Source organism: Triturus cristatus, chromosome 11 (assembly GCF_964204655.1).
Source record: "Triturus cristatus chromosome 11, aTriCri1.1, whole genome shotgun sequence".
Lineage (NCBI taxonomy): Eukaryota > Metazoa > Chordata > Amphibia > Caudata > Salamandridae > Triturus > Triturus cristatus.
The window spans coordinates 753,693,125-753,709,452 of record NC_140594.1 but is presented as its reverse complement, the minus strand read 5'-3'; the positions used below and the strand labels follow the sequence as shown (position 1 = coordinate 753,709,452).

Below are 16,328 nucleotides of genomic sequence, written 5' to 3'. Positions count from 1 at the left end.
ACATGAATGGAGCAACAGTGTTTGCCATTGCTAACTTTTTTATGTCTGCATGAATATGGCGCACCAAGTGTATCCAAGTTATTAGCTAAGTGACTATCAAATCAAATCAAATTAGCTTTGTTCAATTTTGAGAATGCAAATCATAAAAGCAGTTGCAATAAAGCAAAACATCCAATAAAATCAACAATACAGATAAAAGGTTTCATAAAATATCAGCGAACCTAAAAACAGTTCTGAATGTGTACAAATGGTTATACAACACATCATGCTAGATATTAGAACTCAATGGGGCCTTAATCACAAGAGTTCTTCAACCTAACAGTGACTTTCCAGAAGCTAAGAACACTAAAAATAATATCCCCCGAGAGTATCTGTAAATACATAAGAGCCAGCCTAATTTGTGAAAAATGTTCCCTTTTAAATTGGGACAAGGTATGCCTTCCGGGGCATTGCATAAAAACTGCAGAACATAGTAAAATGCAGGGTATCCTGCGGAGACTTATTGTTGCAGCTGCAGGATGAACATTTACGCCCCCTGTTCTTTCCCTGGGGTTTCGATAGCAAAAGGGGAATAAGTCCAATCGAAACCTGGTTGAAAGGAATCGACCATGGACCTACTTACTAAAAAGGAGGTAAGGTTCTGTGATTAACATTGTCTTCAACATAATATGTCATCGGGCACAGGGCTTAGCTAGTGCAGTCCCTTCTCTATCCATAAGCCTTTGCCTAGATTCTGAAAGGAGACCCTGATATGCTTAAGCCAGGGGATTTAAAGAGTGTGGTTGTGGGAAAACAATCTTTCAGAATCTCTTTGCTTATTTTAGTATCAGGCCATGACCTAAAAATTCAGGTAAAGTGGTAGAGGGCGAATTGCCGCTCATTGTAACACAACAAAAAAGCTGTCAATAGAAACATTTGAGCAAAAAACAAAGGAAAGTGCAAGAGGGTGAAAGGCCATGAGTTCTGATATATAGCCTAGTTCCTCATGCACTGAAACCATGGGGGTACTTTGTGGAAGGCACAAAAGCCTCCTTAGAAACTTATTTTCCACTATTTGCAACTCAGCCTGATTAACATATCCCCATATTTCACTCCCATAGGTCACATTGGTAATGTATTTTGCACTATAAATCTACAAGAGGGCCCAAATGGGTTTTGGTATGTAATCTTGCAACAAAGCTAAAAACTGCAGCGTTTTTCACATATAAAATCTTATTTTTTCCTATCAATTAGAGGTTGGAAACTTAATGCTGAGTCAAACAACAGGCACAAGTATGAAAATACTCTGGTCTTGGAAGGAACACAGGATCCCAAATTAAACCTAGTTTGATTTGGTGGAACAGGGGCCGACTACCATCACAAAGGATTTCTTCTAATTATTCGAGTCCAACTCTTCCATTAACTTAGCATAGAAGTTTAACATGGACTGCAAGCCTCTAGCAGTTTTAGCCACGAGGACTGAGTCATCCACGTATGATAATAATGGTAGGCTCTGTGACTCCATTTGCGGACAATCTGTTTTCACATCAACCAGGGCTTGCTCTAAACTATCATAGCCTTAGATCCCTCTGTAGTGGGCTCTACCCGCCATTAAAGGCTTGCTCCAGCGTTAAAGGCCCAAGCCACTGGCGAGGGCCTTTAACAAGAGAGCGCACCTTTAATGGCCGGTAGAGCCCGCTGCAGAGGGTTCTAAGGCTATTAGAAAATTCCTCTCCTAGAGGGCAGAATGTTCTATTTAGTAAAAACAAACACCTCTCAGAGCCCGAGGGGGTTTAAATCCCCTCGAGCTCCGAGAGGCCTTTGTTCACAGCAACAGCTGTGAACAAAGTCAAACATTGGAATGTTGGAGCTTCGGGATTCTACCAGCCATTAGAAGCCCGGAGCATTCCATTGTTTTCAATGGAGCTCCCAACATTCCAATGTTCTAATAATGTATAAGTTGAACAGAAAAGGGGCAAAGATATTTTTTATTAATAAAGTTTTATATTCCGCGAACATGACCCGTGAGGGTATCAAGTGGGTGAAGTAAGAAACACAAGAACAATTGCAAATACGAGAGAGCTACAATCAGAGAAAAATAACAATTTGAGGAACATGACCTCCATAGGAATTCAGCTGGATATTAGTCATGATTAGCAAATAAATAATTGTCAAGGGTAAGATCAAGCGACAAAAGGTGTGATTTTAGGGCAACCATTTGTTCATCAGAAGTGTTTTCACTTCTTTTTTGAAGGAGACGTTAGACGGATTCAGACGGTTTTTCGGAGTCAAAGAATTCAAAATTTTGGGGCGATACCTGAGAAGGCTCTGTTGCATGTTTACTTTTTGTGGAAAATCTGTGGTTTCAGCAACTGGAATCTGGCACTTCGCGAAGTTCTGCATGTGCCCGATAATTCTAGCTTTTGTGCCAAGTACCTAGTGGTATTGAAATGTAAGGCTTTATGAGTCATGCACACAATTTTTAGTTGTATTCTTGCCTCATAAGGCACTTTTCCTGAAAACTGAAAACGTGCACAGGTGAAGCCTCTCCTTAAGAAGCCCACTGCAGACCCGAAGGACCTCAAGAACTACCGTTTCATCTCTCTCCTCCCCTTCACAGCCAAAGTCACCAAAAAGATCGTCAACAACCAGATAACTAACTTCATAGAAGCCAACTCGATCCTCGATTCTTCCCAATGCGGATTCCGCAACAACCACAGCACCAAGACTGCCCTCCTAGCCGCCATGGACGACATCCACATCCTCCTGGACCAGGGCCACATGGCAGCCCTTATCCTACTAGACCTTTCAGCAGCCTTAGACACCGTCTCCCACCGCACACTAACCGCCAGACTCCACGACGCCGGCTTCCGGGGAACCACCCTCGACTGGATTCGCATCTTCCTCACCGGCCGAACCCATAGAATCAGACTCCCACCCTTCCTCTCCGAACCCACAGAGATCAGCTGCGGAGTACCCCAAGGATCCTCACTCAGCCCCACGCTCTTCAACATCTACTTGGCCCCTCTCACCACCATCGTCTGAAAACACGGACTCAGCATATTATCCTACGCTGACGACACCTGGCTCATCCTCACCCTCACCAACAAACCCGATATCACCAGACACAGCTTCAAGGAAAGTATGAAAGACGTCGCCTCCTGGATGAGCAACAGCTGCCTAAAGCTCAACTCAGAGAAAACAGAAGTCCTTGTCCTCGGATCCACCCCCTCAGCATGGGACAACACCTGGTGGCCCACCACCCTCGGCAAACTTCCCACATACCACGCTCGCAATTTCAGCATCATACTCGACTCCTCCCTCACCATGCACCGACAGATCACCGCCCTATCCTCCATATGCTTCAACACCCTCTGCATCCTCCACAAGACCTTCAAATGGATCCCCGCGAATCCAAAAGGATCGTCACCCACACACTCATAGCCAGCAGACTGGACTACGGGAATGCCCTCTACGTAGGAATACCCAGATATCTACTCCCTAAACTCCAGACAATCCAGAAAGCCGCAGGTAGACTTGTCCTCGGCATCCCACAACACCACATCACCCAACACCTACGAGAACTCCAGTGGCTCCCTATCAAAAGAGAGTGACCTTCAAGCTCCTCACACACGCCTACAAATCCCTCCACAACATCTGACACCAATACCTTAACAAAAGAATCTCCTTCTACGCACCCAAGAAAAGCTTCCGATCCGCAGATCTTGCACTAGCTGAAATACCACGCATCCGCAGAGCCAGAGCGGGGGGCGATCCTTCTCCTACATCGCACCCAAGAACTGGAACAAACTCCCACTCAGCATCAGACAAACCCCCACACTGCAAGCCTTCAGGAAGAGCCTAAAAACCTGGCTCTTTGGATGAGACGAAGCTACGCAGAACCCCCCATCACCTTGAGACCCTCGCAGGTGAGTAGTGCACTTCACAAATCCCTGATTGATTGATAAGGGATCCAGTTCAGGGATTTCAGATCTGGGAGAGGTGTTTGTTTCTTTTTGTTCCTGTGATGAGTCTGGAAGCAGCGTTAAGAGAGGCCATTAGAGGGGCCAGCTTGTATCTGAGCAGGTCACAGAGTGTAGCAGAACTGTAATCCAGCATGGGAATGACTAGAGCTTGGACTACAGATTTAAGGTCGTCCGTGGGGCGGAAAGGTTTTAATTTCCTTAGAATGCTCATCTATTAATTTGCACCTTTGGTGGTGCTACTGATGTGATTCTGTATGTGCGTGTGCTTGTCTACTGTAATTCCCAAATATCTTGCAGAGTCAATAATTTGAGGTGTGCAATTAAGGGCAGCTAGATCTTGATTTTGTGGTTAGGTGAAGTAATGAGGAGGAATTCCTTTTTGGCTGTGTTAAGTTTGAGATAGGTGCGAGCAAGCCAATTTTGAGAATTTTGTAGAGTAGTGTTGAGGGACATGATGTGTTCTGGCGAGGAGATTTTCAGGTACAATTGGGAGTCATCTGCATACATGTGTTAATAAATGTGGGAGGATGTCAAGGAGTCTGCTGAGGGTTCCATGAATAAGTTCAGTGGGTGGGAGGGCGGATCCCTGTGGGACTCCTAAGGTGACCACATTGGGCATGGACAGGGACTGGTTAAGCATGACTCTTTGGGTTCTGTTATGGATAAATGAAGTAAACCAATGTAGGACGGTTGCTGATAACCCCATCCTCCTTTCAAGTAGGTTTAGTAGACTGTCGTGTTTCACTGTATCGAACGCAGAAGATAAGTCAAGGAGTATAAGAAGACATGCTTCATTCTGATCCAGCATTTTTAATACCTCATCCACTATGTGTGTCAGTGCTGATTCCGTGCTGTGACCTTGATGGAAGCCGAATTGGCATTGGTCAAGGAGCTGGAAATGTTCTATGTGATTGCAGAGTTGGATCGAAACATATTTTTCAAGATGCTACGCCAGAGTGGAAATATTGGAAACTGGGTGGAAATTAAGGTCTGAGCAATCAGCAGTTGTTTTTTTTAAGATGGGGTTACCTGTTCTACTTTTAGGCAGACTGGGATAGTGCATTGGAGGAGCAAGGCATTTATGATCTTGGTCCACAAAGGGAGGATAGATAATTTAATTTCCTTAAAATATTCAGAGATAAAGGGTTGATGAAGTGATTAGAAGTTGTCAAGGCTGTTAGCATGTTGTCAATTTTGCTTTTGTTGAGGGGTGTGACTGTGTGCCAGGAGGCAAGTCCTTGCAGTTTGGGACCGTGTTGGACCTAATTCTGGGAGGGTTAAGTTGGTTGTTCGATTGTTACTTGACAATTTTCCCCCATACATTTGGGTCTATTTCTGGCTTGGTCTAGCTGGGTTCTAAAGTTTTGGGAGTTTGTTGTAAGAGTTCCTCACTGATCTTAAATGTGTCAGGTGCTCCATGGATGGCGAGGATGTCCAGGCTCTTTCCGCTAATCTCAGATTGCATCTTTCATTATTAAGGCTGTCATTGAACCAAGATTTAGAAACTTTGGTGGATATTTTTTTCAGTTGTGGGAGGGGCGATCAAGTCAAGGATGCTCAAGATGGAAGCACTGTAGTGCTCAGTAAGGTCGTGAATGTCTGCCATGGCCACCTGGGGAGTCAGGGAATTGTTACTGAGGGCAGATAAGTCATTAAGGTTTATGTTCCGCAAACTTCTTTTCCATCGTTTCGGCTTCTTTAGTTGAGCTCTTTTAGAGATCACAACCGCATTGATGACGAAGGTGATACAGTAGTGGTCTTTCCAGTCGCAGGGCACAATAGACTCCAGTGTGATGTTGTCAGTTTTTTCACTGATTAAGTCTAAGGTCTTTCCCATTTTGAGAGTAGGGCTGTCACAAATTTGGGTCAATTCGAGATCTGATAGAAAGGATTGAAAGATATCCACTGCATGGCCATTCAGGTAATTCCAGTGAAAGTTGAAGTCCCCAAGGAAGCTTGGGTAGCTTGATGATCAGCATTGGTTGAGATGACTTCCAAGAATTGTTCGATGAAAGATAGGTTGTCTCCAGGAGGGTGGTAGATCACGTGAAGTTTGCAAATTAATCTATTGTTGCAAGCGATATTGATGAAAAGATATTCGCCAGCGGGAAGAGCAATGGTTTCTGACTGATTCATAGAGACGGTGTTATGGTAGATGCAGGCTACTCCCCCACCGGGTAAGAATAGGAGCAGATGAAAAGTTTAGCCAGGCTTCTGTAAGGATGACGAGAATGAACTCATGTGTGAGGGTGAGGTCATAAATATCAGGCGCATGACTAACACCCAATCAGCAATTGTGGGCAGGCTGTGAGATGGTATAGGAACCAATCTGATTCCTCTGGGATCTGTTAGGCCTTTGATTTATGAACAACTCTGTGATGATAGATGTAAGTTTTTGTATTTCATTCTTGAGTTCGTGCAGGTTAGGTGAAATCTCATCAAGACGAGATTCAAAAGAGGCCAGGAGGTTGAAGCCAGATTGAGAGGGGAAGCCAAGAGTGGAGGAAAAAAGAACTAGTAGGACAGGAAGGTCTTGCGGAGGTACTGTCTGTGTGGGGGCAGAAATAGATGGGAGGTGGGAGGAGGGGGATTGTGTGCTGAGTGAGAGAACTGAGAAGCATTCGGTTTGCACTGTTAGGGGATATGGATTCCAACATAGTCAACATCTGGGCACCGGGGGGAGATGTGGGAGTACAGGAAGGACCCGCTTGGGAGAGTTTGGAAGGTTGGGGTGAGGTAATGAAGGAGGGAAATAGATGTTGGAATGAGGGATTCTATGCTTGCTGGTGTAGGGGAATTGGATACATGTGGTCTGGATTTGCAAATCAAGGGATGAGTCTTGGACCATGCAGGATACAATCCTGTTGCACACCCCTATTGATACTAAAACTAAGTGAGCGCTATAAGTCTTTGGAGAAGCAAACTGATGCCTTGGTACCCCTATTAAGGTCTCTTAAGAACAAAAAAATGTCCCGCTCCACTCCCAAAGACAACATAATCTGCCATAGCTTTGATCGGTTACCCGGATCAAACATGGATGAAAGGTCTATAAAACCTAAGTGTATGGAATCAGAACGGGCAACTGTGTATTTCCCTAGGATCAAATACAAGTTAAAACACTGATCTCCGGTGGACCTTCCTGCATGAAACCAGTACTGGGCTTCTGATAACACATTGTTTTCCGCAGCCCACACCGAACGTCTCTCCAGGAGGATGCAACCTACAACCTTGACTACTGAATCAAGTAGGGAGAGAGGACTGTAACAAAGGGGACTCTCTCTGTCCCCCTTTTTAATGATTGTCACATTGCCCATGACTGGGGTGGGGGGGGGGGGGGTTATCTGCCACGTTGATGAGGGCTGTCAAAATAGGCTCCCAAGCACTCACATAATTTACATAAATATCAGGCAGAATTCAGTCCGGGCCTGGGACCTTGTTAGTAGATAACCCCATTGCCCTTTTTTACTTCCTCGCAAGAGAAAACCAGCACAGCAAACCTTGTCAACTCATGTTCCCTCTCCCAGGGTTCCAATAAGACTGAGCTATAAATGTCCTCAAAATGGGCTACCCATGAATCTCCAGAGATATGTGCCTCCAAGGGTGCCGACAACTCAGGGCAAATAAAGGTCTGTTAATGATGCCCCAGAATTTATTTTGAGCTACAATTCAAGTTTCTTGCCTCGAATAAGTCTGCCCAAGCCTTGCCTGTTCCTTTTTGCATAAGCAATGAAACCCCTTGACCGTGGCCGGATCCCAGGGCTTATAACTCAAGGCACGCTTAAGCTCCACCAACGCCTTTGAGCAGCCAGAATCAAAGCATCTAGGCAACCTAATACACTTTCGGGACATGGGTACCTCCAGAAGACTAGACACTGCTTTAGAAATCTTCGAAAAGGACCTCATAGTGTCATGTGGACTACTGTGGTGTAGTTCCTACAAATCTATATAGGAGCTGCGCATTTAGACAGCATAAACTAAGGGATTGGTGTCCAGACTGATTCCAGACACCCCAAAAGGATATGTTAGTCTGTAGACCAGCTAGCTCACAGTGCCCCTATTAGTCCCTCTTACCAAGGAGCGAATAGTTTCTGGCAGCTAACAAACGTGACAACCCTGACCCCTCAGGGATCATAGAAACAGGGCAATACTTTTCGCTCAGTCACTCGTGCTCACTTATTCTCAGAGAGACATACAGAATAAACAGTGGGGATGTTTGAATTAAGCCTTTATTGAACTAGCATCAGTCTAGTATAAAATACATGTGCTGCAACAACCATTAGACAGATAAAGATGAATACGGGTATAAGCACCAATGGAATGAAAAGAAGGTAGGATTCTACCATAGTGCAAAAACAATGAATATATGCAGGCATATAGATACATGACAATAAAATGCGTACTCCTACGATGCAAGCCCTAACTAGATGTACCTACGTGTACCTAGCATGTATGTAAGCGTATAGCCAAGAATCCCTCTAGGAAAGAGCCAACCCCATTACCTGATGTGAGAGAACAAAGGACCCCGTCTTGGTCTTGAGTTGGACGACCCGTGAGGGATGTCAGACCACTGCGTGCTGGAGTGTCTGCATGCAGGGACCTCAGCGTCTCGTGTCAGCGTCTCAGCATGGAAGCTTCTTCTCTCCTGGTTTTCCCAGCGAAGAGGTGATGTTTATATACCCAAAAGGTATCCTCGGGGGCTTTCCATAGATGTGTCATTGTACTGTGGGCATGTCGGCCAAGGAGGACGATAGTGATGACCCTTGTACAGAGTTATTATGCAGAAGATGGTGATACTAAGAATCCTCATGCATAGTAAAGGAGGCTAGTTTTTCGGAGAAAAACACACAACATTTATTCGGCACTAGGTAAAAGGTCAGCGCCAGAACCGTTATGTAGAGCAAGGTAGGACAACTACCTAGGCCTATATTGGGGTACATTGGGGTTCATAACACCCACTCGTCATCCGACTGGACGACAAAATTTAACTAATGCTAAAATATGCCTGTTTTCTTAAACAAAAAGGACATTGCTAAAATAGGAGTATAAAAAACATGGTATGTGTTAAAAACAATGCAATAGTTAAAAAAGCTCTATAAGTCCTCAAAAATAGTCAATATACCGTTAGACCAACCGAGCACGCCGAAAGCCATAGTGCTCGGTGAGAGCAAAAGAGGTTAAAAAAAAAATTATGTTTCCATTTTAGGTTGTTTTTGAACAAGGCTGAATTGTTCCCAACACACGGAGAGCCATATCTTTATGTTGCCTATGTTGGAGACGCAACATTTCTTATGCTTGCCTTTGCAGATGGCGGTCCCTGTAACACCTCTTGGATCAGGTCAATGGAGAAAAGGTGATCTTCTCCAGTTCCCACAGCTGTGGCTGAGGAAGTACTCGAAGCCTTTGAGCATGTGGTAGAGCCGGTGTCCATTCAGACAGGAGCTGATGCATCCCGTGGTGGCTCTAAGAATGCCAACATCAGAATTGGAATACGAGGAAGACACTGCACTACCTGGCCCTTTAATGGGTCCAGTAGCACATCCAAGTCCGGAGGCGCAACTGATGGAAGTGTTAGACAGATATCCAACACGCATACATGAGCGCAGAATAGGCAGCGGAGTACAGGCAGGACGCAGTCGACCCAGACTGATATGAATGACATAAACCAATGCTCGCTTAGCTTGCGACGCTGAGGTGTGCCCAGATGGAGTAGCATGCGTTCATGGCAATATCACTTTTTCCATCTCCTTGGAATTGGGGACGTCCATTGCGTAGCAGGAAAATTAAAACCAGGATACCCACTACAAGTAGAAGGACCAGCGGAAGCCCTCCAAAAATGCTTCTCAACACGGAGTGTATTAATGATGGAATAACTCCAAAGATTGTCTGAACGGTGCTTAATAGTCCAGAACCTATGTTCTTAAATTGGTGTACTATCCCACTCGTATTAAACATGTTATAAATGGAGTGTACCATTTCCCCGAAATGGAGCGGGAAGTTAGTTCGGACTAGTGCCTGTATCTCAGCTGAAGACCTTGCAACCTGGAGATCAAAAGTCTCTCGAGCTGAGGTTAAGGCCACCTCCTTCTGTAAAAGTTTGGCTTTCAGTCTGCTCAGAGAATCAAACTGTATAAGGGAATCATTCAAAGAAGGCCATAGTAACCGTGGATATTACTATGACCAGATTTGCAATGCTAGTGCCGATTAATCTGTGAGTGCAGGCATCTCACAAAAAGTGAAGGACTGGTCTCACACAGCACCTGGTGTCATGCTTCATCATTGACCAGTCTTCGCCCCTAAAAACTTGGTTTGATAGAGGGTGGGCATACACCGGACGACAGGGATGCACTTCTAAACTAAGTGGGAGCCCATGGAAGGAAACAGTGAGGTTAAAAAGCCATTATAGATGTCAAATAAAATTTTAATATTGCTGGCATCTATATGGTAGTTAAAACAAAATGATCAGTGTAATGGGGATATTATTGTCCCCCCACCGCTATCAATCGGGTCAACATGTTTCTGCCAGATGGCCCAGTTGGGTCCATGGCATTCATCAGGACCGAGACAAACAAACAAACAAATAAACTACGGGTTCCACTCTTACCAAACTGTGGCAAGAGGATTTCCACTCAGTGGGGTGATGTAGATCACACTCCACCGTGATGTGGCCTATAACTAAAGCCCTGTAGTTGGGACACTGTGCCCCATAGGAGGGTGAGGGCAGGAGACCCCTTAGGTCAAACGTGATACTTGACGTGGTCCCAGCCTCTGTGCCTATATCTGTGCTCCTCCGCTCCTCGATGGAAAGTGGAAATCCTCTTGCCACAGTTTGGTAAGAGTGGAGCCCGCAGTTTATTTGTTTGTTGACTTTTTTACTAATAACCGGGCAACGTTGCTGTGTGTCACGGTCACAGGACCTCATCCTTTGGGTGGAGAATATTCATCAATACGTGCATCAAAAGAATTTTTGTTACACGCTTCACTATTTTGCTGCTACTGGCTATTATATCGGATAACTTTGGGACTGGAGAGAAGCCACCCTTATTATTATGCAGTTTGGATTGCTCTAAATATATCAACATATGAAACAGCTGAGAATTATCAGCTTTTGAAGATTATTGGTTATTTGATACCAGACGGTCGTTCTCAATCTGAATGCTTTTGTGCAAACAATACAATTGCCCTGAAGAAGTCCCAAGTTGAGTGGGACGAAACGCGTTGGCTGAAGGTTGTTTGATTGCAAATAAAGGAGATTACAAATCTACTGTTGGGACAAGTGAATTTTCTTGCATCATCTGTATCTAATTGGATTAACATGGACATTTAAGTTTTCTTGCATATGTGTCAAGAAAGGTGGTGCGGTTCTGATCTAGTATTGCATTATATATTTTTTATTTACGTGAAACAGAAGCTGGAGGTGACTCGTGTTTACTCGGATCCAGTGAGAAGGTATCAAAATCGATCTAGTAGGCAGACGCTGTTCGATCTCTCTTTGGTAGCTCAGCAGGTTTTGTTGAACTGACAGATGACTTGTTGTGAGACTTATCCACATAGATGTCGGTATTAGGCCAAATTGAGATCTATGCTTCATTTGTATTTTGTTGTTGTTCAATTTTAATAGGCACAAGTTCCATTCCATTGTTGGCAACTTTGTTACTTTGTAAATTAGAATCTTCAAATGTTGTAAATCTTTCTGTCTGAACTTCCTGTATGGTAGCGAGAGGAGATTTGCGGCTACCCAGGAGCCCACGCGGCCTGCTAATTAGTATCGGCCACATAGTGTGGTTTGTTCAGATCAATGGAGACAAATCTTTTTTCTTTCTTTTCGGCAAGAGGCGGAAGAAGTACTGTTCTTGTTCCTTCAACAGCCAGGACAAGTACGGGCGCTCTGTAAGATGGCCCAAATTATTTCTTGACCACAATTTTTTCCCTGACCAGGTCCCCGATCTTTGGGACCCAGGCAGGCCTTGCTGAAACAGCTTTCACTTCCCATTGACGGTGCGTTTTACTTGGACGTTGGTTTGTAGAGCCTGGAATTCATTGAGTTCCTGTAAAACATCCAAACGATCATTGATTTCAAATGCTTTTCATATGCCACTGTGCTGGCACAATCAAGGTTGGGTACCCACATTGTCGTCCCTAGTATAGGACCTCATATGGAGTGCTGCCTCCTAGGGAACTTCTTGGCAGGTTATTAAGTGCCCTCTGGACCCTATATAGGTGACTGACCCAACTGCCACCTGAACCTGATACCCTTGCTGTTAAGGATTGTTTTAAGTCCCATATTTTCCTCTCCACAATCAAATTTTCCTCGGGATGATACGGAGAGGAGAACCGCAATACAACACCAAAACTTCCCGTGGCTTTTTTGTAAGCTCAAGAGCTAAACGCAAGGACATGGTCAGAAAGTAATGTGCCAATTGCATATGTTCTTATGAAGATTCACAAATCCTTTATAACAGTCCGAGCATCAGCCGAATGCTGGGGCCAAACCCACAGGAATCTAGAGAATGAATCCACTGCCATCAAGATGTACTTGTAAGCCCCATCAGATTGTAAGGGCCAGCAGTGGTCCAAATAGACACATGCAAGAGATCTGTCTGATATCAGTAGTGGTGTCTAGGGTGAACGTGCTACGATGGAACCCTTCAACTGTTGACAGATGTCATACTTAAGGACAAAACCCTTGGTCTGTTTAGTAAGACCTGGTCACCAATAACGTTGTTTCAGTATTGAAACTGTTGCAGTAATACCTGCATGTGCTGAACCTAGGCCCTCGTGTGCAACTAGTATTAAACCTAATCTGCGATCCATGTTTGGTATTACTCTATCCACCACTCCTGGAATTTGAGCATACAGACTATTTTGTGCATCTAACTTGTAGGAGTACTTGAGTGGAAAACCTTTTGGCAAGGCTGGGCTGCCTTTACGCGAAGCGATGACAGCCATGCCAAATTTGTAAAAGAAAAGGTGCTGGTGCCCAAAATTCAACTCAGAAGCCTGAGGCTAGTGTAATTAAAAGTCAGCACACCAAAATGCAAGACTGGTAGTCTAAATCCACCTCATGTCTTTTTTAATTCACTATCAGACACTCCCTGCCCCTTTGTCTCATTCTTGAAGGCCCCTGCTCTCTTCCTTTGTGAAGGTTTTGCTGTCGTCCTCTTCCTCCGTCGTCTTTCTCTTTTTTCATCTTTCCAATCTCTGTGTTTTTCCCTGTCTTGTGGTCAGTAAATATCAGATGGGAAAAAAATATGCGCAAGTCCCCACAAATAAGTGCTGGTTAACCACTGGCTCAAATAAAATACTGCCATTACACCCCTGGCCGGGGTGCCACAGTACCTATTGCACCAATGAAACAACACATTGATTCACAGTTCTTATTCCTCATTGAAGTAGAAGTGACAATACCTATCGTTGTCTAGTGTTTTATCCCATACATTGAGCCATGGAAAGGGGGTGTGGCTACGGAGCCGGCGATGGTAGATGCGTGAGCTGAGAGTTCCGAGCCAAGCCGGCCAATTATCCTGATATTCGTTGTCTTCACCCGTGCTCCCGTGGGCCAGATTTCCCAGAGGTGCTGGGGGCCCGATCTTCGACATTTCAGCGGTCCCAGCTCAGAGCTGGGAGTAGGAGCGGAGCATCGTAAAGCTGACGGGCTGCCGCAAGATGGCGGCCTAGTGGAGCTACGCTGCCCAAGTCACTATTGTCGATCTAGGACCCAGGACCCTACCAGGAGCAATTACAGTGGCTGATCGGTGGCTAGCGGTTGGCCCATAGCATATTGCCGGGCAAACAGTTTCTGTGTGGAAGGAGGGCCGAAGACTCCAGGGGCTGCCTGGGTCACAAGACCAGACGTGGCTCCCTTCGCAGCAGCTGCGGCGGGTGCTCCGGTGAGTACCTGGAGTGATTGGTGGCCCGACTGACCCCGAATCCCGCAGTGAGACAGAGGGAGACTGGCGTAACCCATAGGCGGCGAGGCCCTGGCAGAGTGTCATGGTGCAGGGGCGAACCTCCACTGTTCCCCGCTCTAGAGTTCTGCAGCAATGATTGAGGATGCAGAGTGCTGAGTGGGGCACCCGCACCCGAAATAGCGGTGCCCATCGATCGGCTGCACTGGATGGGCAGCCTAGACTGGGGATCCTACCCGAATGGAAGGTAATGATTTCGCCACCATTAACCCACACATGAAGGTGGATGCAGGGAGATCACAGGGCACTGAGGCAGTTGAAGGGGTGTATGGAGATCGACTGAACCATTTTGATGCTACCTGAGTGAGGTGATAAGGCGCAGGTGGTGACCCTGCTGGATCCTCCCGTGTTCCCTGTGCTCGAGACCTGTTGCGGCGGCCCGAGGTGAGCTGTGCATGAGAGGGGGGCCCCGTCTGAGTGGTCACTGCTGAGAGAAGCCCGTGTTGTCAAGTGCGTGCCTGTGAAGTGGCTGCCGGGAGTTGCCCCCCCATGACTGCATTGGGAGATGGCTTGACAGTACACCTGACTAACTGGTGACTGCTGGGTCAGGAAGGAGTGACGCGGCGCAGGGGGAAGCGAGAAATTCACGCCAGTGGACCCACGTAGAGACTAGGCCTCAGGGATCACAGTAAGCATTTTACCGGTGTATGGGAGGACTTTAACACGAATTACCCCACTGAAAGGCTCCCAGTTATGTTATGGACTGGGCGCCTCCTGATTGCGTGGAGCATTGATGGCAGATTGTGATGGCGCTCACGCTCCCCTCGACTCCTTGAGCGGTAAATGTTTGCCACTGCTGGGACCCCTCTGGTCTAGCTAAATTCCTACTGACCTGCCCCCACTGCTCCGCAAGTAATTTTGACCTACGACAATGACAAAGGCCTTACCGCGAGGGTGTTGCTGCCTGCAACGGGCGCCTGGTGGTTGCGGCTGGAGTTGCCCCCCTGTGTGCCGTGCACCCTCTCCTGCTGCTTGGGACTTGGCGATGCGGGGCCCGGGCGTCCTTCCTCGGGGTCTCTGACACTGCGACTCCACGAATTAGAGGAGGCGGCGGTCACTGTCCGGCCTTCACTGCGGGGGCCCTGTTGCTCTTGGGGCCTTGCTCCTGCCGGAGGGGCGGTCGAGATCCATTACTACCGGTGCTACTGCACGGTGCATTTCCTCCCTTGGGAGAGGAGGGGTCCACGCTCTCAGGGTGCACCGTACCACTGACTCTGATGTTGCTTTTGGTGGCCGGACACTGGGAGCTTTAGGACTATTGCTGGAAGCCAACAGGGACAGCGCCTGGCTAACGCTGATGCACTAATATGTGGGTCTACCATTCCCACCTGATCTGGCAAAAGCACTGGTGAGTACCATCAACGGTCTACACTTAGTGGGTGGTACTACTCTCCCACGGACATGGGGAAGTCCAGGGGCAAACAAATGGTGGCTCCCCCAGACTGGGACGACCCGGCTCAGGAACTTAGACGACCGGACTCACCTGAGATGTCAGCTGACAACTTAGTCCAGCAACAGCTGGCTCAGATCTTGCAGGCTATAGAAGACACTGCATCAAGACATCACCAATGTGGCAGTGGAGCTGGGACTCCTGCGAGCAGAACACACCAAACTGGTCGAACAGGTAAAGCAGACAGAGGCCTCCCTAGCAGACTTGACGCCGGCGCAGCAGTCCCTCTCTGACCAGATGGGGGATATCTCCCACAGAGTTCAGTCATTGGAGAAAAGAGCTGAAGATGCTGAAGGGCGTAACCAAAGAAACAACATAAGAGTGCTGGGTCTCCCGGAGGGGATAGAAGGTTCTAATATGATCACCTACCTAGAAGGCTGGCTCCAAGATGTGTTGGCTCCCGTTGGGTTGACCCAGTTCTATACCCTGGAGAGAGCCCACAGAATCCCTGCCTGACCTCCGTTGCTGGGAAGGCCTCCTCGCCCGGTGGTGGCCAGACTCCTTCATTACAAAGACAGGGATTTCCTGCTGCAGACAGCGCACACATCTGGGCCCTACACAGTGGATAACAGCAGAGTGTCGATATTCAATGATTACATGTTGGAGGTCCAATGACGCCGCACGTCCTTTTTAGCAGTCAAGAAGGCCTTGCAAGATGCAGGGCTCCAGTACTCTTTGATGTTTACGGCTCAACTGCGGATTATCCTAAAGGGCAAGACACACTTTTGTGATGATCCCAAGGAGGCTTGGGACTGGATTGAAACCTACAAAACTGGCCGCAAGCCAGCGGAGCGGAGTCACACACCTCCTACTGAGGAGCAACTCCCACACAGGATTCGATGGACAAAGCCTTGTTGCAACTTCATGCGGACATCTAGTGCCTCCCAGATGGAGAGGGAGAGGATTGATGCACTGCGGGTGGTGTCAGAACTGATGCAGGACCATAAA

General features: G+C 46.8%; 1 protein-coding gene across 1 annotated transcript in view; it reads right to left on the bottom strand.

Annotated features, from left to right (window-relative positions):
- AGXT (alanine--glyoxylate aminotransferase) overlaps positions 1-16,328 on the bottom strand; it is a 419,131-nt gene that overhangs the window by 116,317 nt on the left and 286,486 nt on the right. The gene's annotated exons all lie outside the window — the stretch shown is intronic.